The 27,274-nt window shown below is 45.0% G+C and overlaps 1 protein-coding gene across 3 annotated transcripts in view; it reads right to left on the bottom strand.

Annotated features, from left to right (window-relative positions):
• Positions 1 to 27,274, bottom strand: part of Eip93F (Ecdysone-induced protein 93F) — an 87,710-nt gene that overhangs the window by 43,005 nt on the left and 17,431 nt on the right. Inside the window, exon 1 of one of the 3 annotated variants that reach the window (XM_076624731.1) lies at positions 24,874 to 26,477. The exons of 1 other annotated variant lie outside the window; for it this stretch is intronic. The gene's annotated coding sequence lies outside the window, so the exon portion shown is untranslated. Of the gene's footprint in view, positions 1 to 24,873; positions 26,478 to 27,274 lie in introns of those variants that run through there. One more of the 3 variants, XM_033350116.2, reaches the window with a different exon arrangement.

Consider the following 27,274-nt stretch of genomic DNA (forward strand, 5'->3'; position numbering starts at 1 on the left):
CTGACTCGGTTGTCTGATTTACTGACACGAGGCAACTCCCAGAGAGCGTGGAAAATACAGCCGCGAAGTTAAAGGGAATAATAAGTAACAGGGATGCACAGAAGGCTATATAGGTAGGTCTTTTCTTCCCTCGAGTTCCGACACGTTCGTTTGCAACTTTCTTCTTATCCACAGATATAGACCAATCCGTCGAACAACCTAGTGATCACCGAGTAGGAATCACGTTCATTTCCTCTATAATTCTTTCTTTTTTTTCTTTTTTTTTTATTTCTCTACATACCACGTAAGCCGTTTATTTGGCAAATTGGTTAACTCGACGAAACAAAGTGTGCGTGAAATTGATGAAATTATGTAAACTAAGCATCGATCGAGTGTTCTGCCATTAAAAATTTCAAAACATCCGATTTACCCGTGCGTATGTATACTTTGGCCCGCATGCAATCGGGCGTCTGTGCGAAAAGTGGTCTCTGTTGGACCGCTTTTGAAAACACACAAGATATACTAATTTTGTAGATCTGAAACGAGAACGCGCGAGGCAACAACAAAGAGGAGGTACAGAATCGAGGAACGTTTTGAGGGAAATTGTATGGAATACTGGAAGAGATACTCCTCGTGGCCGGTGAGAACGCTTAAATCCTGTTTGGAGGCTCTCGAGAATCCTGTGTTAGAAGTACCAGCACGACATGGTTCTCGGGGAAGCAACAGTTCGTTCCGCTCCCCCTCCTCCCGCCCGCCGCCGCTTCCACCCTCTGGTATCCTCCTTTTGCTACCCTAAACCGTTGCCACCAAAGCACAGAGTTACCCCACCCCGTTCTCTCCGTGAATCTCCTCTCGCCACTGTGATGCTCCTCGTCGTTTCTCCTCGAACTCGCTCTCTCCTTCTCTTTGCACGCTTCCATGACTATACTTTGGATGTCTACTAAATTTAGGCTCCCGTTTCTCTCGCCTTCCTCTCTCTCTCTCTCTCTCTCTCTCTCTCTCGCTCGCTCGCTCGCTTACACACAGTCACACACACCACTTTCTCCTCCTCTGTACACCTTTTTCTTATTCTACTGCTCTACGGTTACGAACACACTTTGGACACCTTCGCCGACTCTTGCTGCTCATACCGACTCGTAGAGTAAAAGGGATACGACCCCTAACACTTCAGACGCCATTTTCTTCCCCGTATAAAACGACGGCGTGAGATTTAGCCCGAATCTCTTAGGGTCAGAACGCAATAAATATCTGCGACCCACGATCACGCTGCTGACTTCCCCGTCTTTAATTACATTTTCCATTGCCCTGCACTTTTTGTGTCGGTTACTGGCCATGGAAGATCCGAGGATTCATCGAGTGTCGCAGATGTCGTCGATTGTTAAATAGCCGATGGAAACTTTGCACCGCGTCCGACTTTGCTACAGCTGCGCGAAGGATTTGCACGGCGCGTCGATACAATGCGGTCGACGTTTAACGTGTGTGTCGAACAAATCACGTATGTACAGACATACTATATTGGCTGGTGAAAGTGTTTCAACGTTTACTCTAGGCAATTTTTATGCATCTATTATGCAACATGAGTTATCAGAATGTGTTTGTAATTTCATTTACTGGCAGGCAGATAGCAGTATCGTGATCGTATTGGTAATATTTGAAGGCAATCTGTGAATATTATATAGTACATAGAAATTGCACGATATTTATTATTATCGAATACATGTTTAGTAAAAAATTGGAATACAGTACGAATAATCATATCAAATGTATCTACGTATAATAAGTGTTAAGGATAATTGAATTTTAATACCTTCGCGATCTTTGTGAAAAAGTATGTTTGTATTAGATATCTTGTAATTTTCATGTGTATATTTTCAGATTTGTCTCAGAGTTGACCAATGTAATCACGATAGTCGAGTCCCGTAACGGGATTAACGAAATTTCAAAATGTTTCTCACAGCATACAGAATCTGTTCGTAAAACGTGTTTAAATGCGTTGAAGCTTTTGAATGGTATAATTTTTTCCACTTTTGAAGGAAATGTAGAAGGACGACGTTTTCAGCAGACCACTACTGGTTTCTATAAAATATTATCTTCCATATTTATTGTTATAAAAAATTCACCGTATTTCTTCAAGGCACGAAAACGTACCACGCCACAGAATAAAGTTATAACTTAATTAATTATGAAAGTGCAGAGACAATGCTTTTAAGGCTTGAGACACCCGACTAAATCCAAATTCTCAGGACATTGTTAAAGTATCCTATCTAACATTTCTCCACTTTTTAAGATACGTCGAGACATTTCTAATTCCCCGTATCTTTTCAGCTCTTAAATATAGTTAAACCAGACAGACCGTTACGAAACAACAATAAGTAAATATTTTAAACTAAGCGAAGAGAAACAAAGGCGGTACAAAGAAAATTATAGAACTGAAGTCTTTCTCAGTCTCGAAATGGTAAATGATTTAACCATTTAACCAAGGAGAGTAGTATGTGTCTTTTAGCTGAACACATATTAGTTTACATACACAGCTTTTCCATCAATGTGAGATGCTGGTCTTACGATACATTAACCCTTTGCAGATTAATCATCAGTGGATGAAATACGCCCCAAATTAATTATTTTTCTAACGTAACCAAGACCTGTTTGATATACGATTTCGTGATAAATGAGACTGGGTATTCTATTTTAAAAATTACGCTCCATCCTTATATATTCCACTTTCAAATTTTAATTAATTATTAGAAGGTGATATTATGAAAAACGTTTACGAAAAAACTGCAGCTTCCTTGAGGTTCCAAACAGTAGGTAGAACATTTGAACTAAAGAGGGCAGAGAATTCCTCTTGTCTTTGCCTGAAATGCCATCCGAGCGACAATAGTACGACGATTGATTTAATCTCACTTTGGTAGACGGATGAAATGCGATCGAACGCATTAAAAGTTTCGCCGCGTGAATAGGATAATCTCAATTTTCGACTCGATCTGAACCCGATGATTGCGATGATGTCCTCTGTGAAAACGAGTTGCAGAGAAAAAGCGTAAAAAATCTGTTCAGTGAATACAAGCATAGGAGGGAGAGTAGAAAGAGAGAGAGAGAGAGAGAGAGAGAGAGAGAGAGAGAGAGAGAGGGAGAGAGAGAGAGGATAGAGAACGTTGTAAAACAAAACGTTTCACTGGACGCAATTTCCAGCTGGGATTCCACGCTGCGAAATGCAATAAAAATCGTTCCGCTGCATCCGCGTGCTCTCCAACGCTGTTCGAAAAACTCGAAAACGCGTGACTGCTCACATTGCCGAGTTAAATACGCGTGCTCAAAGCTCGTGCTGCGAATCGTGTCGTTTCAAAACGAAAGGCAGGCTGATGTCATTAGAGGCGAAACCACGATCGAAACGTCATAAAGTTATGAGCGTGCGCGCGCTTTTGAAAAATTCATCAAGTAAAACGGTCAACGATTAATCCCGAGGAAACGATTAAATTATCACGGTGCTATTTCACGTCCGAGCGATCATTAATGAGCTATAGCGATCTAATTTTCTACCACCTCCATACGTCATCGGATGAACCAGCTCAATTCGCTTTGTTTGTTCGCTTGATCCTTATACGTCGTCGAATGAGGTCAATGCGTTGGTACACTGGATTTAAGTCTAAATCTGTATCACGTTGCGGCAAATTCAGATCACATTATGCTAGTTTACCATGTCGTTAACTACTCGAACGAGTTCTCCTCTTGTTTTCGAAAGTCCTTCGATCCACGAAAGGAAGTTCAAAAAGGAGGTGAAAAACCTATCAAAACCAATTTCGTATCTTCTTATCGATTCGATTACAAATTATCGTTATTATTAAATTTGTAAAAGATAATAACAAACGTGATAATAAGACGAATACAAGTTCACGAATGAATTACGGAGTCATTCGATTATCCTATTTGATGTAAAATCGTAAAAGAGGACGGAGAAGTCTATAAGCTGTAATGTACGACTTGTCGACTCACTAATATAGTCATAGTACACTGATATTAGTCGGTAAACGATTATACAATAGAGTCGAAATCGAAACTTTACGACACACGCGACGAATGTCATCGATGCAATACCGGAGAAGACAACTTCGTTCCAACTTGCTTCTCTGTTGATGCGACCAATAATCTCAGAAAGACACGTTGCGTCCGCCAGGACAGAGGGAAAAATTGTCAGGAGGTTGGAAAATCTAGCAGAACGGAAGTGCACGTGGCAAACGGAATTGAAATTAATTTAGCGAAACAACCCTTCGACCGGACGGGTAGAAGAGAAAATTTAGAAAAAGAGACAGACGTGTATAACGGACTAAAGAAGGAGGGAAAAGACGAAGTAGGCACGTGGTTATATACACAACGTACGTCTACGTATGTACGTACGATATGGAAAGCTCGGTTTCTCGCCGCGCTGGTGTGACGAAGACGAAGATGTGTGCGCGTTATACGGATTGCGAAAGAGTGGTTAAAGGAAAAGAGGGCTTCGTGCTGGGCCAGAAAAAAACTCTCGTGGACGCCGCCGTGTTCCTCTCTTTTTCTGTTTCGCTTCTATCGTTCGGTCCGTCCCTTTTCCTTCCTCTTTTTTCCACTTTCTTTCTCTTCTCTTCCCTTCTCTTCCCTTCCCTTCGCTTCCCTACCATTCCCTACCCTTCGCCCCTACGGTACACGTATGCCAACACTTCCATACGCGTCCGCGTCCTTCTCTCCTTCCCGTCTCCCTGGTTCCTCTCTTTTTCTCTCCATCGGTCGCTCTTCCGCGCACGCTCGAGTATACGACGAAACGCATCAAAGAATCCATCAAATTAAAAACGCAATTATAAAAAAGCGTCGTCGCCTCTTTGTCGAAAAGCAAGCCTGCCGGAGCGACCCTCCAGGCCCGTTCTCTCTCCCTCTCTGCCCACTTTCCTACCCTGCCAGCCAGCGGTCCGCAGTCGTACACCTCCTACCCCTTTTCTACCGGCTGTTCCCTCGTACGTACATAACTGGCGACGTAGCACGGTATATCAGTCGCTGTGCGTGGATGTGTCACACGATTCGAGCCCCTTCTCGTCGGCCACCTTCGCTCCACGTACGTAGTCTACGTACGTCTGGGTTCCTACCCCGAAAAAAAATGCTATCGATCCCCCGTCCTCTCCCGGTGGCGGGAGACCGCGTGCTGTGCCTCCCCCGGTTACCACCACGATCTCAATTATAAAACGCTTCGAAACATGGCCCGCTCTCCCCCTGCCACCCTCCTGCACCGCTGTAAGCCTAGCGTAAAGACGATGACTGGATGGCTGGTGGTATGAAAAGCGCGCCGTTCGACAACGTTGCAGCCGGTTGCAGCAGAGTCGTTGCACCCGCGCCGCTGCATCGCCCGACCGCCGTTCGTGTTTCGCGGATTCGTTTTCCGGGGGAACCCCTCGAGGGTTCCGCGTGCTCGCTTCTACCGCTTTGACGCTTACTTTTATCTTCCCCCTTATTATGCTTCGCGTTTTTGGTAAATGAAAATGCGTGGCTTACGCGACGACGGCGTTCAAAGTTTGAAAGTGCCTAGCCTCAGCCAGTCCAACCCCCGCGCCACTCTTTTCCTTTTTCTCTTTCCTCGACGCTCTGCGGAACACCGGGCGATGTCGCGTGTCGAACTGAACGCGGTAATATCGGGTGTTCGGTTCAACACCGCGAAAGACGGCATCGGAGTTTAAAAAGGGCGGACGGGTCGCGTGGCGGGTGATTCGAGTATGAATTGGTTATAGTCCAATTTCACTGTCCGCTACTTGGTATATAAGAATAACTATAATAGCTAGAGCATGGAAGCGTGGCAGGTGGCTGATTTCGTATTCGCGCGGCTTCTAAAACCACGCTAAGACCGGCCACCATCGAGACAGCAACTTTTGAAAAATAATATTTTCATGAGACGCTCGAGGGTAGACGGTCCGGAGGCGCTTATACCGCGAAACGGCTGGCAAATTTTTAAAGAGACCACGGCCAAGCTGTGACGTTATACCCTTCCATCGGTAGCTCGTCGATATCTCTTAAGGATAGAACACGGCGATCGTATACAGCCGGTGGTAGAAAAGAAATAGGGTTGAGCTATAGGACGACGTACCGGAGGGTGGTATGTACTCGCGGAACGAGTGCTACCTCGGCAATTAATCGTGGGAGCGAGAGATCGGTCGGACGTTCTCGGAGAAAAAACGGATATGTCTCGGTCTCGAAGAGCGCGACGAATCGCGAGGATAGGGGTGGTGGTGGAGTTCCAGCAGTACCCATCCGATACCTCCCCACCTCGGCTCCTTTTTTCTCTGCGAGCAGCTACCTATTGATCGGATATTCAAAAATTTCAGAAACGAGGAGATAGGAAGCCGGAGGAGGAGAAAGGACACGAAAGATGGAACAGAGAGAGAGCGAAAGGAAGGTAGAAGGTGGCGGTGTGGGGAATCGGGTGAGGGAAGTGCAGCGAAGTGGGGCGGCAGGGATGAGTTGTCGCGAGCGGACACCCTCGAGAGAGAGAGAGAGAGAGAGAGAGAGAAAGAGAGAAAGAAAGAAAGAGAGAGAGAGAGAGAGAGAGAAAGAGAGTGAGTGGGGGTTAACTAACACACTACTCCCAAAGACGCGGATTCCTTTTTGTTTTCACCAGACCTTTTTTGTTTCTTTCCCCTACGACCCCTCTGCTCTTCTTTCCTTTCCCTTTTTTTTTTTTACTCCCTAGACTCGACCACCACCTACCTCTCGTCTACCTAAAATACGAGTTCGATATTACCTTTCAACCGACGACCACTCGGCTCCGTACGTTCTCCGGGCACGTCCTTCGATCCGGACCGGTTCGACCATTACCGATCCCCCGCACAATTTAATTACTAGCATTTTATTAAAAGTATCGACAGCAGCCGTCTTGTTTACGACTTTGCAAATTAATGTCCCGGCCTGCCGCGAACTCTTCCTCGGTTCCGCTTTTGCCAATATCGGAGGAAGCATGGCCGGGAAAGCTCGACAAAAAACCTTGAAATTAATATTTCCTCCATTGCTTCGTCGAAAGGTAAAAGGACGTTGACCCTTGTAGGGGCTGGGGGTATAGGAATGCTGCAAAGCTATACGCGACCGATGCACGGAGCTACCACGCAAAATGACAATGCCGTTTATACCTATACGAACTACCGATACGTTTACGCGTTATCTATGTATGTACGTGTGTTTCGTCGCGCGACGCGTTTCTTTTCCCTTCGATTTGCAATTTTCCGACAGATTTCCCCTTAGTTATTCTACGAACGAGCGTCAAAAAATATAATAAATAGCGCGCCACCGTCTGGTTCGAGTCGACGAGCGGACGGTTGAAGGGGGAGGGGGCGGGCAGGTGGGGACGGTTGATCTGGACACAAAATCGACAAAACGCACGATGAAACGTCAGGTGCAAGACGGCCAATAAAATCCTGGCGAATGTAATTGACTGGTAAATAAAAGGCGCGAGACGCGAATCAATAACGAAGGGAGAAACAAAAATTGAAATACGCTTTGAAAATCAACCGACCGACGAGAGGTCTTGATGCGACGCATCGACTCTGATCTAAATTGCTCGGCACTGCCACGATACATGACGTTTATTAATTATAGGAAGTGGGATTTAGTTGGGGGAAGGGGTGGTCCGGCTGAACAACTTGTTGACTCCGGCACGCTGTTCGTACACGTCACACTGTTGGATGAAGGTGAATTTTACCATGCGTATCGAACGATCAACCTTTCAAGAACTCGTTTTTTAAAAATTCCCTCCACACCGTGGAAATACTAACTTTTACCGGAATATATATATCTTCAGGAAACGTTTTCGCTCGGCTTTCTTTAAACGTGATCATCGACACGCGTTTCTTTTCGCCAAGTAGCTCGTTGATAAGAGGCTTATTGTTGAATTTCACGGAGACAAAGACTGCTCGTGAAATATAATAACTTAGTATCTCCCTTCGACGCTTTCGTAAACACTGTATCGCTGAACAGAGCCGACATTCTCCAAACAATTCCTTGACTCGCTCCGCTTCTCTTCGTGATACGAGTCGCTCACGAGTCACGCTGATCAGCTGCGCAAATTGAAACGCGCGAGAGAATGACAATCAAAAATACCATGTTTCGATATTTCCCTTCGAGTTTACAAGCGTCCGTGATGTTCCTTTACTTAAAGTAAATTTATGAAAATTACATTTCCCTTTCTACGTGTTCAAATTCTAATTACGTATCTGGATAACGTGAAACTGATAACTTCGTGAAAAGGCTGGCTGATCGATTTGCCTTTTGAGAGGCTTAAGTCATTTACGTACGAAGAAAGACGGTTGGATGAAAGAAACGAGGGTAGAGGAACGAAAGAAACGAGGGAAAATGTATGCCGGAAATCCCACGTTCTTCGGACTTCTCCAACCTCTAGCCAACTACCTCCGATCCGATTTTTGGAAGTGCACTCTCCGTGCTCTAATCTGTTTCGAGATAATCCGATCTGATCTCGGAATTCTTGGAACTCGGTGAGAAGCTGCAAAAGTATTGGCGCGTTCTTATTTTCCAATGTAGCGCTTTTTATCAGCTTCTACGTATTTTCATTCTCACGGTATATATGAATATAACAAATTTGTCTAGTCCTGTGACAGCACCGCTAGATGACACGAAATTTGACACACCCGATGAAGACCGACATTGCGTTAGCGCAACATTCCGTTTGTCATTTTCTTTTTTTTTTTCAATCAATTTAATCTCCGGAAATTGCAACTTAATGTTCCATCCAAAAGAACTATTACTAGTCGAACACCAATCGTACGTTGTATGGTTATTTTAGCTGTTTCGATCGTACGACGCTAGATCCCTAACAGTGCACATACATTCATTGATCTTTTTTCTACGACCATTTCGCTTACTTAAACTCCAACGATCTCTCTTATGTCGCTTTAGATTTTCTTCATCGTTTCTTCCTACTACTTTATTAGCTAGTAATTCTTGATATTCATAAGTCTCTATATATTTAAATGGTCAGGCAATTTTTATTAATTATATATTAGCCAGAACTATGTCTTAGCTATTAAGTTCCTGCCATGTAATTACAATTATTTATCGATTACTCGAGTATCTTTCTCCTTTTCTATTACCAACGAGATTTCCCCTGTCAACATAACGGATGAATAAATTTGCCCTACGAAATTCTATTTTCCGACATTGTGGCGACGAAAAAGGGAATTCCAGGGACAAGTCGAACGTATCTTCCTCGTCGTCGTTTCTTCGATCTGGACTTTACAATTTCTCGAGATTTCAAGAAATCACAATTTCAATAACGTTATGACAAACTGTCGCTTGGTCTTTGATATACTTGCATCCAACTAATCGGTATGTAGATGACGATAATTAACATGCAATTAGTATGTAAATGCGATAAATGCAATGGCGTGGCAATATTTTTTATAGCTACCGGTGTCTCCCCTTTCGTCCATCTAAGCAAAAATCTGTTTCGCAGTATTCGCGCGAGTCAAGGTACGTAGATCGAGCGCATCTAGCAGAAGACAGACGTCTATACTATCCGGTCGGTTGGGAATGTTAGAAATTGAGGCGACCAGTTAGCGGCGATAGACGAGAACGTAGCGCAGAAGGAGAAAGACAATAGTCACCATTGGTTAGCACCAAAATGTCAGCTGACAGGTTTCGTGCGGTTACGTAAACTTATAGCGATGTAGATAGTCGAACTAGAATGGGGACGTTCCGGGCGTCGCGACTCGTCCGACGAAATGCACTTGCGTGCTGCACTGTCTGACGCAAAAACATAGCTCCTTCTCCCCTTCTCTTTTTCACCATCTTTCGCGATACTCTACACGCTCGTCGCGAGCTGCACGCACGCATGCAGACGAGCGAGCGTGAACGAGCCGGCTAGCGCGTTTCAGCCGCGAATCGTCGCGAGATGCGCGGAAACCATTCCAGAAACGTGATACAACGCGGCTGTGTCGACGGTCAGGGTAACAATATTGGTCACTGGCTGACGATTTATTGGGTCGAGATAATAAATTCGTTTCACAGGCGTATGGATTTCGAAGAATGTTATAAATAGTGCACGGACTTTTATGCAAATTCGGAATTTTTTATGGGTAGTCTTGAAAATGTTGCGAAGAATTTTGGGATATTTCGTACGCTTTCGCGTATCAAGCGTATCCTACGCATTTTTCGTACCTTAAAACTTCTCATAATTGCGAATTTGTAATTTTAACTTCGGCAAATACGTATAAAAGTCCTGAGTGTATTTTAAATTGATACGCGGCTGTAAGGCGTATTTGATAATTGAAATAGGTCGCGTTATAAATGCGAAATGGTTAAATCGGTATGAAATTCCTTTTCATTTTGTGAATGTAGGAAGAACGCGATTCTTTAAGCGTTATCGCGCAAACCTAATTATCAATTCGAAGCAAGTGATACGAAGGAAACACGCATGGAAACATCCAACGAGAATTCGATCGATTCACAAATTTGCGTTACGGTCCCCTTCACCAGAACGTTCCCCCGGAAAAGCAAAGATGGACTGGAAATTCTTCGCAGGCTCTGAAATTCCGCGCACCAGGGAGCAGCGATAAAAGTAAAGATTAATTCGTCGGTGAAACGCGATAGAGTCGGTCGTAGAATTTTGAAGCAACGTCAAGGTGGAAGGCTTAGGCCTCCAAAGAATCGATAAAAATGCAGCTGCGACGTGGAGCTCGTATGGCGGTGGAGCGCGGGATCGTAGGAAGGAAAATACGAGGGCGGCACTGTTTAGCCTCGGCCCGAAGAAGTGCAATCTATAATCGAGTCCGTTTACGATTGGCGAAAGTTAATTTCGTCGCTCCAGATTTTTCCACTCGTTGCAGCGTGCGCGGCAATCGCCAATTGCCAGATAACTTTACGACTGCACAGATAATTTAGAAATAACGAAATTTCGCGTGACGCAACGACAGTGCGTCCCACGAATCGAATCGTGCGTTGTAACAATGTCCCGTTATAAAAAAAAATTTCCCTTTTCCGCGACAAACGTTTTATCCGGCTGGTACAAATAACGCTATATATATATATATATAACGCGTAACTCCATCTCTTCGTTCGATAGAGAACGATAATAAAACGTCGATTATTGCTATTGGCACTAACGTTTCGTTTTAAAAAGAGGAGAAAAAAAGAAGAATCAGCGTTGATGTTGCTGTACCCCACTCTCATCTGTCTTTCCGCCGTTCTCAACTCCGTAATTTCGTGTACAGGCTAATTTGCATGATCGTTCATTGTCAATTTAGCAGCTCGGCAACGAAACAAGTCTGAACGTTGCCCGTTACATCTAGCGATAGAAGTAATACGTCCTGTGGCAACGCGTTTTATGGCCGTCGATCGATGTTACTTCAAAGTTTCGAAACGTACTTCTCTTATGAGATATATCTCGAGAACGGGATAAATTGCACGATCGCGTTAATTCTTCGAAGCGTCTAATTATAGCATTCTTTGAACGTTACACGTCGATAGATAACGATCGAGTTTAACAGACCTTCATCAACCGCTCTCCGAGATTTTTCAAATGTAGAAATCGCGATGCCAGTTGCTCCCCGGGCCAGTTACTTACAATTAATAACATTTCGGCGTTCTATTATTAAGCGCGTGTCAATGGCAGCTACGATAATTAGTAAACGCTGCTTTACGGTTGACGAACGTCCGTTGCACTCGAAGCTTATGGAACGGTTACCATGCTCCGTATAATCTGTAATGGAAAAGCTAGCTTCTCAGCCGGCCGGATTACAAATAAGTTAGAAAAACATCGATTAAATCTTGCAGATGATCGTGAACGAGAGCGAGTCCGTGGCACCGGTAACGACACCAGCGCGCAGAAGCGTGTAATTTAATGCTGTAACGATTAATTCGACGACGTCGATCTTGCTTGAAATCTTTTTGCGTGGCTTGTACGGTGACGCAAGAGAGGCAAAAAACCAGCAAAATTGGTGGAACAGCCTAGCCTTACAGCGCTATGTTTCAGTCGAACACTTACGTCACCGATGATAAGATCTTAATAAGTACTACGAAGAAACGTGAACCGGCAGACGAAACCGGCGAATACAGAAAATTATTATTTCCCCTCTTAACGTTTCACCTTCTCTCTCTCTTTTCCGCTTTATTTCTTACTTTCTTTTCTCGTTTCCCTTTCCCTCTCCTCTCCTCTCCTCTCCTCTCCTCTCCCCTTCTCTTCTCTCTACCGTTCGAGAAATAGCAATAAAATCAACGACGGAGATTCGGAACTGGAACACGTAACAGATACTTTTAACTAGGTAAATTAAAAGCGCATTTTAAACGCGTTTTTCAAACTCATATTTATGAGTATCCGTTGAAATAGTTAACAGTTTGGTTGGCGTTGGTAAGTTAGAAAGAGACGGAACGAGTCCTCGCGAGAACGTCGGTCGATCGTTTACTCTGCAAACCGACGCCTCTGTGCCCGTGGTGCAAGTTAATCTGTACGTAGACACCGTATCCTCGAACGCGATCAGTACCACGGCCGCTTATTGGCCTGATTTTCGCCATTATCAATATTAATAGAGTCTTGGTCCATTAGCTGGTCTAAAGAGCGGCCTGGACAGTAACCTATACAACGTCGTCGTCGTCGTGCGTCAAAGTCCAGCTCTACTCCTTTTTTATCATCGCCGTGTAGATTCGAAAATTCGTCGCACTAAGCGGCGATTTTGAAAAATCGAAAACGCGAGAAAGAACGCCACGCTACGAACACACTTGCAGAGAAAACGTTGCGCTATCGGATCACCTTGTTTTACAGTCACCTTTCAGTTAATTTATATCGTTGAATTGTAGTTTTTTAATCTCGCCTTTACGAAAGAAAATGTCAAGGGGATTTGCTGAATATCTTTTTCGTCGCTATATTTCCCCGTCGGTGTCTAAATTATCATTTCCCGAAGTTTGAAAGAGTTTACACAGCCACGATGAATAGACCGCGAATTTTTATGCATTTATGAATAAATCTGCAAAATTTCGCAGGATACGCGTAATAACAGAAAATACGTAAACTATTACTATCCGAAGTAACGGCACACGTTTATAATCGATATTCGCTAGGTGAAACAAACCTATATTTAGGTTTCTTTTTTTCTTCTTTTTTTTTAACTCTGATAAAAATGCGAATTTGCATAAATATCTGCAATCTAGTTACGAGCAGCGCAAGTGTATCACATGAAACAAGTAAAGTGTCCTGTGCCATTTCGCTAGTTCTCTTTTCAGTTCTGCATAGTACACGTACTACAAAGTCGATAGGAAGCAGTATCGTGCCATTAGACAAGGCAGGATGCGTATCTGGATGGGAATACAGATCGTGTCGCTTTACTCTTCGAATGCTGCATTTATTCATCGAGCCATGTCCAGAAAGGAAATGTAAAAATAAACGTTTCAACTGTTCTAAGCGATATTCTTCGCGTTTGGCGCGACGATCTTCTCTCTCTCTCTCTTTCCCTCTCTTTCTCTCTCTCTCTCTCTCAGTTGCATCGATTAATTAGCAAACGAAAGAGGTCGATCGTTTCTAAACCTGGACCAGATAGAGGACGAACGTCGATCGAGCTTGTTTCTGCGTTAATGGATTGCGGATGACTCGCTCGAACACCATATAATGTTCCCTTATCGAAAGTAGCGTATATAGGGAGTTGGTATCGATAGCGATGGGAAATCTGATGGATGAATATTTTCATCAACTTTCAGACGAACCGAAGAATCTATGTTTATCGTCGAGGAAAATGTCTTATCGATGATGAATAATAACGATAGGCGTGCGAACGTTGTTACACATATGTGATTGCGTTGGTGTTTCTCATTGCGTATAGATATACGCGACATGCAGATGTGTTGCGGTAATCCATGCACATCTGCAGTCATTCATAGCAAGAACAAAACCACGAACGTTCTTTCGATTTCTTTTTTCTACTTTTCAGCTAATAATCCATTGAAATAACGAGAAGCGACGAGCATAATTTGTCTTCCTATCGTCGTTCTCAAAAAATCGTTGACACAAGTCCCACGACATTGTGATACGATCAAATACAGTTTTTCTGCGATACAATTACAGCCCTATGAGCGTAACGACGAATATATCGTTAGAAAGAGTGAAATCGACGTTGAGGAAAAATTAAGCGAAGGTTGAACGAGAATTGCAAACGCGTTTGCTCTCTTGAACACGGACGCAAGAATCCAAAATGTTACGACTCTCGCGATTTAATAAATGTAACCATTCCGGCGAACAATACAAACGAAAATAGACGCGCGATCGAGATTGATTTAGTTCGCAGCAATCTATCAGACGCATGCTCCTCCTACTCGTCTTTCGTTCGACTCTGCAAAATATCTATTTCCTTCTCTTCGTTCTGGCGTTTCCACGCCGCCAGAATATATAAGAAAGGAACGACGCTCCCGGAACGGAAAACCGATTTCTAGGTATGCGTGGAACGTAGAGCGATCTGTGCTGGCGGACGGTGCTCGATGATCAAACTGTTTTGCATCTCGCGTCTAACTAATCCATACGTTTCCCTGACTAATTAACATTTCGAATACCCGATATGACCTGCACGTACGTGCGTAGCACGGATAAAAATAACTCAAAGAAGACTTTCAGTCGAGGACACCTTGTCTAGGAGGGACACGTGAAGTTACGCAAGCTTAAATCTACCGATCATTTTTCTAATTCCGCTCTGGCTTAAATACTTTTGGACGGCAAATGTAGTATACGTACGTGTATACACACGTACAGGTATCCCGCGAACAACGTCTCGCTATACGGTTCGAGCATCGGCCAGAACCCCGTACAAAACGGCACGTAGGTTATGAGAATTTTTAAGTTCGTGCATCGTCGTTTGACATTTTTCATTGTGCGCGCTATCTTAGATTCGCGCACGGAATTTTGGAATATTAAAATTTTTAGGTCGCTTTTGCTTCGCGAGGTATTAACCCTTCGCACTCGAAACTTCTTTCGCTATAGACAAGTGGCAGCTCGAAGCTTCCTGATAAAAAGTCGATGACAGTTTTTCACAACTGACATAAATAGGATTCATACGTAAATTAACGAAGCTCAGGAGACGAAGATATTTCGCCTCTCGTTTAACGATGTCAAGCGGCGATGAAGGACAAAACGTATGTACATGTGATATTAATACAGAGTAGGTACTTTCAATTAATTTACTGACTCTTTTAGCAAAAATATTTCTCTTGATTGTGAAAAGAAAATAGGGTAACTCGTTGGTTTTTGCAATAAGCCTGTTCTTTGTACCAGTTGTTTGTTTCGTATAACAGGGATTCGTAATATACTCGTGTTCAAAAATCTTAGGACGCGTCTCCTATTTTTAATAGAACTTTCCACATTTCATATAAATTATGGATTTTAAATTACACGCAATTTTCTCTAAAATTGTCAATATATTAACAGCGCGCGTCATCTATGTCTCAACAGTTCGCATCTTATATTTCATAAAGTATAAGGTTAAACGTTAAATGTTATTCAAATATAATCGATCCATAACTTTTTCTATGCAATTTCGTATTTTTATGGACACAATTGAACAAGTGAAATCTAGATAGAAATTCGTTTCATCTACTAAATGTCATGATAAATGCTCTACTTTCGATATCTGATATATCTCAGCATATTTTGTAGATCCTCTAAACTTGTGAAACGTTAAATCCAAATATACGCGAATATCCGTAGTCTAGTAATGATCGTTCTAAGATTTTCCAGCGAGGGTGTAACTATCACCGTGTTATAAGGGGGATACCTGTGTATGCGTTTCACTATGAACGATATTCGATATCGCGGCTCAAATTTATAGTATGGCGCCGCACGCGGAACGTCTGAAAGTTTAATCGCGGCACACACCGAGCTGTCCTACTGGAAAGACAAGTCTTGTCAGAGGAGTGGTACAAAGAAAACGTCGAAACGAATTCCGATCGCGAGAGTTATAGACCGCGGTTTTTCAAACGACTCGATGCAAAGTTTCACGAGTCGGTCTATAACCGCCAGTTTCGTATGAATCCTTTAAGCGATTGCCACGGCTCGAGTCGATCTTGGCAAATTTTTCGCCAACGAGTATCGCGTACTCGCGTCGTATCCAACTGCTACACCAACCACCAACGTTACAGTAACTTACGTATACGATAAACACGATGTACAGGTCTCGCGGTTAAACTACGAATCGAAACAACCCTCGACTTGCGCTCGATACATGTGCAACGTTACGAGGGACAAAGAACGGATAGGATTGAAATCGCCACTTTAGCCAACGATAAGAAAGATGCTTCGTATCGTCTTCGACACGTGAAGCCATTACGTAAGCCTTAATATGCTGACCCTTGAAACGGCTCGTTGATCTAAATGAATTCATCGTGCAGGCCTTGCGGTTTTTCACTTTTGCGTGAGAAAAGCTCAAATACGAGCGGATTCTCGATTCCAGACTTACGAGCAGGTAGACCGCGGATTTTTATGCATTTGCGGGAAACTCTAATGTGCGAAGATAAGCGAAATCCATGTAAGCAACGTACAAAGATATACGAAATATCGAAAGTAGCGTATCTGTTACTACGTTTGATTTAGCGAAAGCCTGCCTAGAGCTAAACTGTACGAATCGCGTGAACATAAAGATACGAATCTGTACAAATTTTTATGCAGAAATTCGAATAACCAGAAAATAGCGCGTAGTCTACGAAAATGTATAAAATATACAACTGTTGCTTTACTATTTGATAGGTAAAACAATTTTTTACCCGGTTTCCATCTTTCCTTGTTTCGCATGAATTTGAACAAAAATGCACAGTCCACTTGTCACTTATTGAATACAATTGCTAACGATAGTTTCTTATTTACGAGCAGGTCGACGATGTCGACAACGAGTGAGCGATGGTTTTCGACAGGATAGTCTGCACATGGCGGGCCGTCATCGAAGCGAAATAGCTGGGACCGAGTCACCGGGCCGCGTTCGGCACATGCAAGCGTTACGTAAGTCTAAATCTGCCGGCCATTTTGCTAACACGCGCGCGCTGGCGAGCGGATCGCGCGACCGCACGTATGCAGAAACGCACTGGTGCGTGCGTGGATGTGTGCGAGCCCTGCGCGTCTGTCGGCTGGCACCCTCTTCGCTCGCCGCGGCCTATCCATCCGTTTTCTGCCTATTCTACTGCGCGAGCCAGCGCACGCTCTGGGCTAAACATTTTGAATGTCACCGCAGTTAACCGACGCATCGTCGTTTCTACGAGCGAATCCACGTGCACTCGCGCACCACTCGTCGCTCGCTTCTCGCGTTTGCTCGCGCGGATTCGGATCCGCGCCGTGACGTCTCTAGATCAGGACGAATACGCGAGTTCGCGCTTTTCTTCCACGCGCCACCGAGACGCTTTCGGGGCAATTTTGACAACGTACGACGTTAAAAATCCAACGTTACACAACGAAGTGTTTCGCGGATATATTTCGGTAGGATCGTGATTCGATGGAAATGTTCGTGTCTCTCTATCGTTGTAAAAGCTCGTAAGCTCGAAGGAAACGAGGGAAAATTGTTATGGATGCATAGGGCGATGAGAATCGAAACTCGGAGAACGCGTACTCAGGTATGGCTCCTTTGGCTTCATGGCAAATCAGCAATACGTTTTCATGATTTGAGTAAATATAATGAATTTCTTGGAATAATAAAGGTAGAATATTATTCCATGGGGAGGATAATAGTCGACTAAGATACGCTGTTATGATCCTCGGCCAGGCTTGTGTAATGATCTTGTTTCAAGTTTATGTTAAAGGTTTCCTCGAGAAACACGCGATTCGACAGGACTACGTTCTCGAATCCTGTTGCGCTATTTTGATCATCTTCGACCCAATTGTGTTTTTCCCACGTTACGAATCGCGTGGTGTTCGAAAAACGCGTGGAGAAATTCTTATTAGTAGATTGGGAACGTTCGTACAACTCGGTAGATACGTTTGAACACGATTAAAGAAATGTTCCAACGTATTTGCAATCGTAAGCATAACGTCGAACAGACATCGCTTGTTACCTGGCCTCGCTTCCTTTCTGTTCTATTATTCTGTCAAACGTCACGTAGAATTTGCCATTTAAGCCGAACTCTGTTAATTTCGCAGCGCGATACGCGTACCCGAAGGGCCTTTTATCCTAGACTAAATGATCAAAGTCGGAAAGTAGGTCAATTCTATTCTGTTTCAATAATAAATGCCCAAGTAGGACTTTTTTTTTCGACCAGGGACCGAACCGGTTGATGGTTGGCCGATGCGTAGAAAGAGAGGCGCAACGCGAGAGAACAGAGCGAGCCGGAGAAGGTAGCGGGTCGGAAAACACCGGGTTTCCCGCGGGCAACAAAGGAATTCGGTTTCTGGCTGTGGTCGTCAGGCCAGGCGTAAGTAATAATCATTAAAGTCCTTGAGTAGCGTGCGTAGCCAGGGAAAGGTTATTCCGCGCTGGTTATTCCGGGGCGTTCTTTCCAATTGAAAAGCTTTGCGCAATTCGAATTCTTTCGTCAGCGTCTCAAGTACAGGCCGGGCAAGTGAGAGAATTCGCAACTCGGGGGAAACAATGAAGAATAATTCTACGCGGGGTCGCATAAAAGGACCGGCAGAGAGAAAGAATTTTGAAAATATTCGTGGAAGCGGAGTTTTCAAGTTGTCACAATGGCGCAACCTGTTGCTCACCGGGCTTAGAAACTAAAGGTTTGCGCTTAAACGTAACGGACATACTTCGTTTGCCTCTTTTTTTACACCGCATCCAACTAGGTTTTTGCTAAGTGCAAACGATCCGCGCGGTCATACGCGAGCCTCTTCCCCCTCCCCCTCCCCCTCCCCCTCCCTCCCTGCCCCTACTCCCCTTCCCCTTCCCCCGTTCCCTTCTCCGGCACCGTGTAATATTTTTGAAATAAAGAATCGCATTTTTCTAGCGGTCGCCGCGGAAACGAATTATCCTCCTCCGTTGCAATTTAGCTTTTCCGCTTGTTTTTCGTTCGTACTGTGCCGGCGGCTGGTGTAGCAGAGCGGCCGGGGTAAAATTATAAACGATTTCTCGAAAATTACGGTCGTATCGAGGAATACTTACACGTTTTACAGGATATCGCGATTCCATTGTTGGAATTAAATGCTGGTAGTATCGTGGTTTTCTGGCGAATTTATGTGACGAAGCGTAACAGAATTAACTGTGGCGCGCGGCAAATTGGTTGTGTTAATTTTTCACGTGCATTTTCACGACCGCGTATTGTTCCATGGAATTTCGCGGGATGCAAATATTCGAAAGGGCACTTCAGGCGTACATTTTGTTTTCACGAAACATTAAAATGAAAAAGGTCCATTACGATTCGTTCGAATTTAATTATCGTTATTTCAAACGGGCCCACCGGTGTGTTTATTTTACATAAAAATGCTGACTTCGGATTTTACGCGACCCGTAAAACTCTGTTTCATTTAATATCTTTATTCGTCCGCGTAAAACCATGAATCGACGGCCGACGAGACGAAACGAGACTCGACTAGGCGGCCAACGCGCGCCGATGGTCTATCCGTTGTTTCATTTTTCTCGCAAATTCGCATCGGCCAAGCGAACACGCGACGACGTTCAATCGCCGTCAACCTCACACCGAATTATCATTTCACGCCAATTATACGCACGACAGTTTATCGCATTTTACTTTTGTAATTCAATACCGACTCGATTAAACCAATTTTTTCTGTTTTACGCGCATTACGAATTACATCCATGCTCGTTTCGTCATCGTACTTTGATCCGCGTTTCCTTCTGTCCTCTCCCTCTCTTTCTCTCTCTCTCTCTCTCTCTCTCTCTCTCCCTTTTTTTTCGTTAGTCACTATTTATTTGCACGCAACGCGCGAATGTCACGTCTGTTTTCCACATCGATCGCGACTCCCGACGCGTAAAACCGTACAATAGATTTCCCGAAACCACGTCCGACGCTTCTGCATTTCTTTCGCCTTATTCGGTGCACTGTAAATATTTTTATCGTGCGTTTGCAAACATTGCGCAACGTACTTTAGAAACCATCAGGCTATCTTTTTTTTTTCCACGGCCCCGGTTACCGAGTTCGAGTTCGCGAAAATTGAACTCGGCATTTTCGAATGGAACAGAGGTGGGAGAAGCTCGGACTGCAGGCTCGATGGAAACCTCTCGCCGCTACTTAAGGACTTTGACACGCTATGCCTGTCGTTCTAAATCGAGGTCAAACCGAATTTTCTAGTTTAACCTACTAAATAAGGCAAATTTCTGCTTTCTAAAACAAGACGCTACGCCGGCTGATCGTAACTTCACCGTGAACTACGGGACTCAAAATTAGTCCCGGTGACTTGAGGGATTTCCAAACGACCTAGGTGGAAAGATACGACGTGCTGTAGTTACGTGCGAACCGTGCGAACCTCGCATCTACTTACGCTGAAACATTACGCTCGATATTGATTTTTGAGGCCAACTTCTCGAACGCTTCTATCGAACGATCAACGAAATAATCGCGACAAGGGTATAATTTCTTCGGTACGGCGTTCGTACGCCGTGTAGCGTTTGTCGTTTCACGGTAACCGTAATATACTTTTTTATTTCAACTCGGCGAAATTCGATGATAGTTATTAACATTCGCGTAAACAAATTCATAGTTTTAGGAACGTCGTTTAAAAAAAAATGGAACCACGGCGGACAGATGATCGTTTCGCTCGACAAATATTAGAACAAATACCATGCTTCGAGTAATTTGTATATTTTTCTACGTTTCCTACGTTCCGTGTATTTTTACACTTGAAATGCATAAAAATCCGTGGCCTGGTAATTGCTGGAAATGAGAAATTCGACGAGATGTGACGGACTATTTGCAACGAGGTGTTCCGAACGATCAAAACGCAAGGACATAAATAATCGAGCGATAAAACAGTAGGCTGTATGCGTGTTTTTGACGATTATGGGCTACAGTGGACGCTGATAGGGGAAAAGGTTGAGAGCAAACGTGAAATTTTCGGATCGTATCGAATCGAAGGCACCGAAGGTACTTTCAATGTAAATAGGTTCATTTCGAAATTTAAAGATGCCGCACACGATCTCCGACCGTTCCATGTAGTCCAGTGTCAACACGCGAAGAGAATTTCATATTGGTTATTATCATGCGAATATAGCAGGCCTACGATGACAACGGATTACATGAATAATTGTCACGTGCACGCCGAACGCGATATGTAAATCCGCTATTATTTGATACAGTTGCGACAATCGTTTGCCCGATTCGATGTTGCTTCTCACGATCCTTTGTATACTTTTGACATGGTGGATTGGGCGCTGTTTACAATTAATATCGATCGGCCGCTTCTTTCGCGCGGCATTTCGTCGCATTAGTTGCGAAACGTCGCTTCTAGAATTGGACGTGTTCGACGATCTCTGTATCGAACGTACTGCCCGTTTAAATTTAGATTGCAACATTCGTCGCTCGAGTAGTTGAAATTTCTATGAAAGGCGTTATGCGTCCATGTTTCAGCTTTTTCCTTTCTTTCTTTTTCGTTTTTCTTTTTTTTTTTTTTTTTTTCTTGTTTTTCCTCGTCTATTACATTCGAAATTTCGTTGTAACGCGAAATTTCGGGCATCCGCGGACGATATTCGCCGATAGTTTACATCGACAGCGTGATTGAAAACAGCGGTCTGTCAATGAAACGCTCGAAACTTTCTCGATCGCGCACAACGGTCCAAAAAGCGTTCGGATAAAGGTGTCGTCGCCACCAAGTCACGACTGACGGAGACAGAGAAACAAAATTCTGGATATCGCGACACGCGATACCTACGTGCGTGTGCGTGTTTTTTTTTTTTTTTTTTTTTTTGTTTCAGACGAGAGATTTTCATTCGAAAATGTTGTCGTATCGTCGTTGAACGTTCCGTGACACGCGCTCGAAAAATCGCCATCGCTTTCTGGAAATCGCCGTGGATTCTAGGAAATTAATAATACTCGAATACCTGATGCGAAGTTTCCAACAAACTTGGAATTAAATATCAGCCGGAATCTTGTCGCTTCGGAAAATTATGCGAAAAACAGATAAGAGCGAAAGAACGTGAACAACGTTTATAATTGGTAAAGCGTGGATACTTATGCAAATTCATATTTTTACGGGCACGGCTAAAAAGTTGGAATGTAAGTAGTACGGTGTTGTTTCATTGGTTGAGCGAAGAGCATAGAGGAAAAACAAGGAGGATCCTTGGTTTTTGATTTTTACGTTACTCGGTGATTGATATACGTAGTTAGAAAGAGAACAACTCGTTAGTTTCAGAGATATGTATCGTAAAAAATAGTTGGTAAACGCATGAAATTATGTAAGATCGAATAAATAATTATTTTTAATACGTTTAACGGAATGAAAAATACCTACATATTTAATCGCAAAGCCGAATAATAAAAGGACATTTTGGAATATTTTATATGTTTCTCTATATATCGTGTATAAATATTTTTCGATAATTACAACGTCGGCTTCTCCGCGACTTGTCGCAATACTTTTCAAGAATTAGAGTGATCGTGTTGTATGAAATCGATGACGCGTTAATTGCACCAATTTAAATAATCATTAATAATACGAAATGTCGCATACAGCGATCTTTGAACGACAACAACAGTAAACAAGAGTTCTCGAGTCGAAGAAATAAATGGAAATTAACAGACGGGAAAATCTATAAAAAGACGTTCGTTTTTCTCACTCGCGGCGATACTTGGGCTGAACTTGAACCTTCTATTTGCTCCTAATCACGGTGTTATCCTTCCCGCGACCGGTGTTAATTTTACTAAGTTATCGCGTCAATAAATGTCTACATCGACGGCTCGTGAAACGTTCGACTGACATAAATGCAGACGTTCGCTATTTCCGGAGGAACGCCGCGCGTCGATTTATCAAGAACCAGCCGGCGAGCTTTATCGTAGCGAATTCGAGGTTAAGAATGAATCGTCCGGCTAACCGAACGCGCGTTAACGTCCACCAATCCCCGCCTAAGTTGCGCACGATTTTTATTGTCCTCGAGAATGTCACGATTTCTTGTTTTATCTAAAAATTCTTTGTGCGGATACGATTCGGCGAACGGTCTACGAAAATTTGAAGAGAGGATCGCGAACAGAAAGCAACGGTTACCGGAAACGCTGCACCGCACGATATAATCGCGGCCGGCGTGAGTCTCGTTTTCCCAGCATCCGTGTTCTAATTGCCTCGCGAACCAAGCGTGCATCGCTCGATCGGCTATAACGTAACCAATAGCTAACACGTAAACAGTGGGGAATCTGTTTGCCTGCTACGACAGGGTGTGTCGTTATCGAAAGGAAATTTCGTTCCGACATTCGCCAAGATTGCAGCTGGAACCTGGTTGTTGGTCGATGGAAACCGACAGAGGCAAAGAATCGAACGATTCACAGAAAAATAACTCGCACGCGGATAACTCGAACGTTGGTCGGCGATAACGCGTGGACAATTTAGAATTTATTAAAGTTGGCGGAGCTGTCGGTTTTCGCTAGAGCGCGAACGCGACTTTCGCGTTTCGGTCGCCCTTGGATGTTGAAAATGCACAAGTACCGGTCGTTACGTGTTCCAGAGCGACAGGTTCCCCTGCGAAACACGTGACGCATTGCGTATACTTTCGCAATCGTTTGCGAGTGCGTCCCCTGTACCAAGTATACGCGACTGTTTCACTTGCAAATTAGAGAGAAATCGTTTAATTTTAAACGTTCCGAAACGACAGATCGGATCCGTTGGATTATTACGCGAAACTCGGGCAACATGGTGAAACATCGAGTACACGATAGACTAGAGTACGATAGCGCGACTATTTTCTATCGGATGCTCTTGGCTGCACAAAGTGCCATCGACGTTAATCGTTCGCCGCGAAAGGGATGATTTTTCGTTTTGTCGAGGTGTCGCGCGACATTTCGGAACTGCTGCCAGACACCTGGCAACCAACGTCGGCCCAGACATCGAAACCAGAAGAATCCCAGAGGGAGAAACGTAACGGACACGACGTAAGACCGGCTCGAGCGAACGTAATGAGGTCACTCGTTATACGAGAGGGAGGACTCGGCAATGAAAGGTAGACGATCGTAGACGAAACACCGATAAGAGGCTACCGGCGAGGCGAACGCGCATCAAACATTTGCAAAACGTACCACCAACGAAAAACACACTATCTACTTGCGTCTGAAGTTGAAATTGTCACCGCGTAGAACGAGGATGAAGGTTTCTGCACAGGGAAAATCTATGCAAACGGTGTAAACGCGTGGGTGAAACGACGAAAAAAAGAAGCGAAGAAAGGGGGGAAAAAAAGACGTGGCGTGGCTCGTTGAAGAGCGCACCGTCTTTTCGGCCATTTTGGTGTCTAAGAAGCTCTCTAGTGCGTCTTGTGGCCTGTCGATCTCCCTCCCTTCGACCTCTCCTCTCCGCAACCCGACAGCTTCGTCTTTCTTGCTCTCTCACGCACCTAGAATCGCATACGATGACACGTGCACACGCTCGTTGCATGCACACAGGCGCACGCGAGGGCACTCCTCTTTCCGTCTCTATCTTATCCCCTTATTCTTTTCCTCCTCCTCTTCGGCCCCTGCGCTCTTTCTCTAATCCCTCTCCCCCTCTGCCTAGCTTTCAATCTGTCTTACTCGCACGCCCTCCCCCTCTGGCGGCCCCTTCCTTTCTTCCCTCTCGGTGTGTCTCGTGCGCGCGAGCGCGACCGCGCTCACACGGACACGTACGCGCGTACGCGGCCGTTTGTACACACGTTGACAGAAAACCCTCACACTGGCGCGTATGTATACGTGTGCACGCGTACACGCGTGCTGTACTCGCGCGATTCGTTCTACGATGATTCGTTCGAGGTTTTCTCGAAACAGGGGACGAGAAAAACAATCATCGCCGGTACTCACTCTCACGACAGGAAGAATCACGGGTTGCACTTCCTTCTCGCGTGACGATCGGCGATGCGCTCGGTCCTCAGAATGGTTGGTAGCGGCTCGCCACTCTCGCGTCGAGCCGGTAGCCGCGCTCGTCGCGCATCTTCCTTGACATTTTCCTTCGAATTAAATCGCGATCTTCCTTTTCTTCTTCCTCTTTCCTCTCTCTCTCTCTGTGCTTCTTCCTCTCTTTCCGGCGTCGTTTTATACTTTCACGCACCGAGAAACAGAAACGAGACAAAGAACGTAACACAGGCGCGACCGCGAAACGATCGACGGCCGCGAACCGACAAGGTCTCCAACGAGAAACGTAGCTCCGCTCGTAGACTGACACGCGTACGAAAAAGGAGACCGAGCGCGAACTAACGAAATGGAATCGACGGTTGCACCGAACTCTCCAGTTGTACCGCCTCCCCTCCACCGTCTTCCTTCCACGCTAGGAGCCTGTTGCTCTCCTCCGTTCGATCCTTCCGATCCTCGACAGCGTCGCTGGTACTCTCCTCTTTCTCCCTCTCCTTCGTTTTTCCTTTTACCCTTTGCTCTTTTACCGTTTTCCTTTCCCGTCTTCCGTCTTCCGTTCCCTCCGCCACGAATTCGATTCGGCAATCCGAGCCACAGGAAATTGGAGGCGCGCGCGAATTTCACCGACGGATCTGCGTTTTGCCACCGTTCCTACGATCACTGCCACCAACGACGATCCTAACACCGGCCAGTTCTTCCTTCGCTACTCGCTCGTTCCACCTTTGTCTTCTTATTTCTTTCTCCCACTGCTTTTCCGTCTCTACCGTCCGGCTCCGTTTTTATTTCTCCGATCGTTCGCGATATGTACGATCCGTCGATTGTTCTACTCGCCGACGATGGTTCCTCTCTCGAAACCGAGTAGTTTTCTTGCTCGTAGCGGTACGCCTTGGCCGCAAGAACGCAGCGGAAAACCAGAAGTTTATGCAGCGAGGGCGTGAGTACGAAGCGCGGAATCACGGCGCGCGTGCACAACAACAACAGCAACAGCAGCAGCAGCGGTAGCAGCAGCAGCAGCAGCGACGACGACGACAACTGCGGTTCGTCTCGATCGGAGGAGCGAAACAACAACGAGATTGCTTAATGTATTTGTTGCACGAGTTCGACAATGTTATTTCACCAGGTTTCTTCTCTCTCTCCGTCGCTCTTCTCTCACCGTTTTCTTCTCCCTTTATTTTCTTTCCTTCTTCCTTCCTGCTCGTTCGTCTTCCGTTTTCTTTTTATTTTCTCGAAGACGCGCTTACGCACCGCCGAGGGAAACACCGTTTCTCATTTTCTTCGTTCGTTTCTTTTCGGCTTTACTTCTCGCATCCGTCTTTTCCCCGTCACTCCCCCTTGGTTTCTCTCTCGCGTGTTTCACGGGCGCACAGGCGAGAGGGAGATGAAGCGACACACGCACACGCACCACTTGCCCAGGCCTCGACGTTTGATCCGGCTCCGGATATGCGACGTTCGTCGAGTTGCATTGGGTCGCGCTGCGCTCCCGTAACTGCATCCGCGTCGGACGGTGCGGCTTGCGCGCTAGGAGCGCCGCCATCCAACCACCCCACCATCTTCGTCCCACCACCACCGCCCGACAACACCACCGCTATCCTCCTCACCACCGACTCGCGCCACTACCACTACTATAACACCACTACACCTTTTCCATTATGTGTATCGTCCACGTAACCAACACACGCGACCTTCTTCTACTCGCCTAACCACTACCACTACGTACCACCTATTCGCCGTTCTCATTGTCGATCCTCTCGTAGTCGTAGTCGTAGTCGCCGCCGTCGTCGTTCTCCTAGCGTAGTCATAGTCGTCGACGTTGTCGTTCTCGCCCGTTGCCACCGTCACCATAGTCATCCTCGTCTTTCTACCAGTATTTTCATCGTTGTCGTCGTCGTCGTCGTCGTCGTCGTCGTCGTCGTCGTCGTCGTCGTCGTCGTCGTCGTTGTCGTTGTTGTTGACGCTACGACCACGACCACGACCACTACACCATTACCTTCGTCACTGCCATCGTTCTCGACGTTCAACCGCTCACGCACGGTCACTCCGGTGTACCAACGACGAGCGCCAGTTATGAGTAGTATGTACATACTTCGAACCGCTATTCTTTTTCTACGACCGATCACACGGCATTGTAATGAGAAGCTTGTGCCACCGTACGATCATTCGATTTACAGTTTCACCGTGAGATCGTTTCGCTTCGTCGTTGTAATCGTTTTCTGGATCAGCCACCAAGCCACCAGACCTCTTATCTCGCTTACATTTTGGCGCACGTTTTGAAAGTCGCGCCCAAACGTTGCGCGCTCCGTGGCACGTTTTTATTTGTTGTTATTTATGGCGAGGACAAAGATATTATTATTAT

This window comes from Bombus vancouverensis, chromosome 15 (assembly GCF_051014615.1).
Source record: "Bombus vancouverensis nearcticus chromosome 15, iyBomVanc1_principal, whole genome shotgun sequence".
NCBI lineage: Eukaryota > Metazoa > Arthropoda > Insecta > Hymenoptera > Apidae > Bombus > Bombus vancouverensis.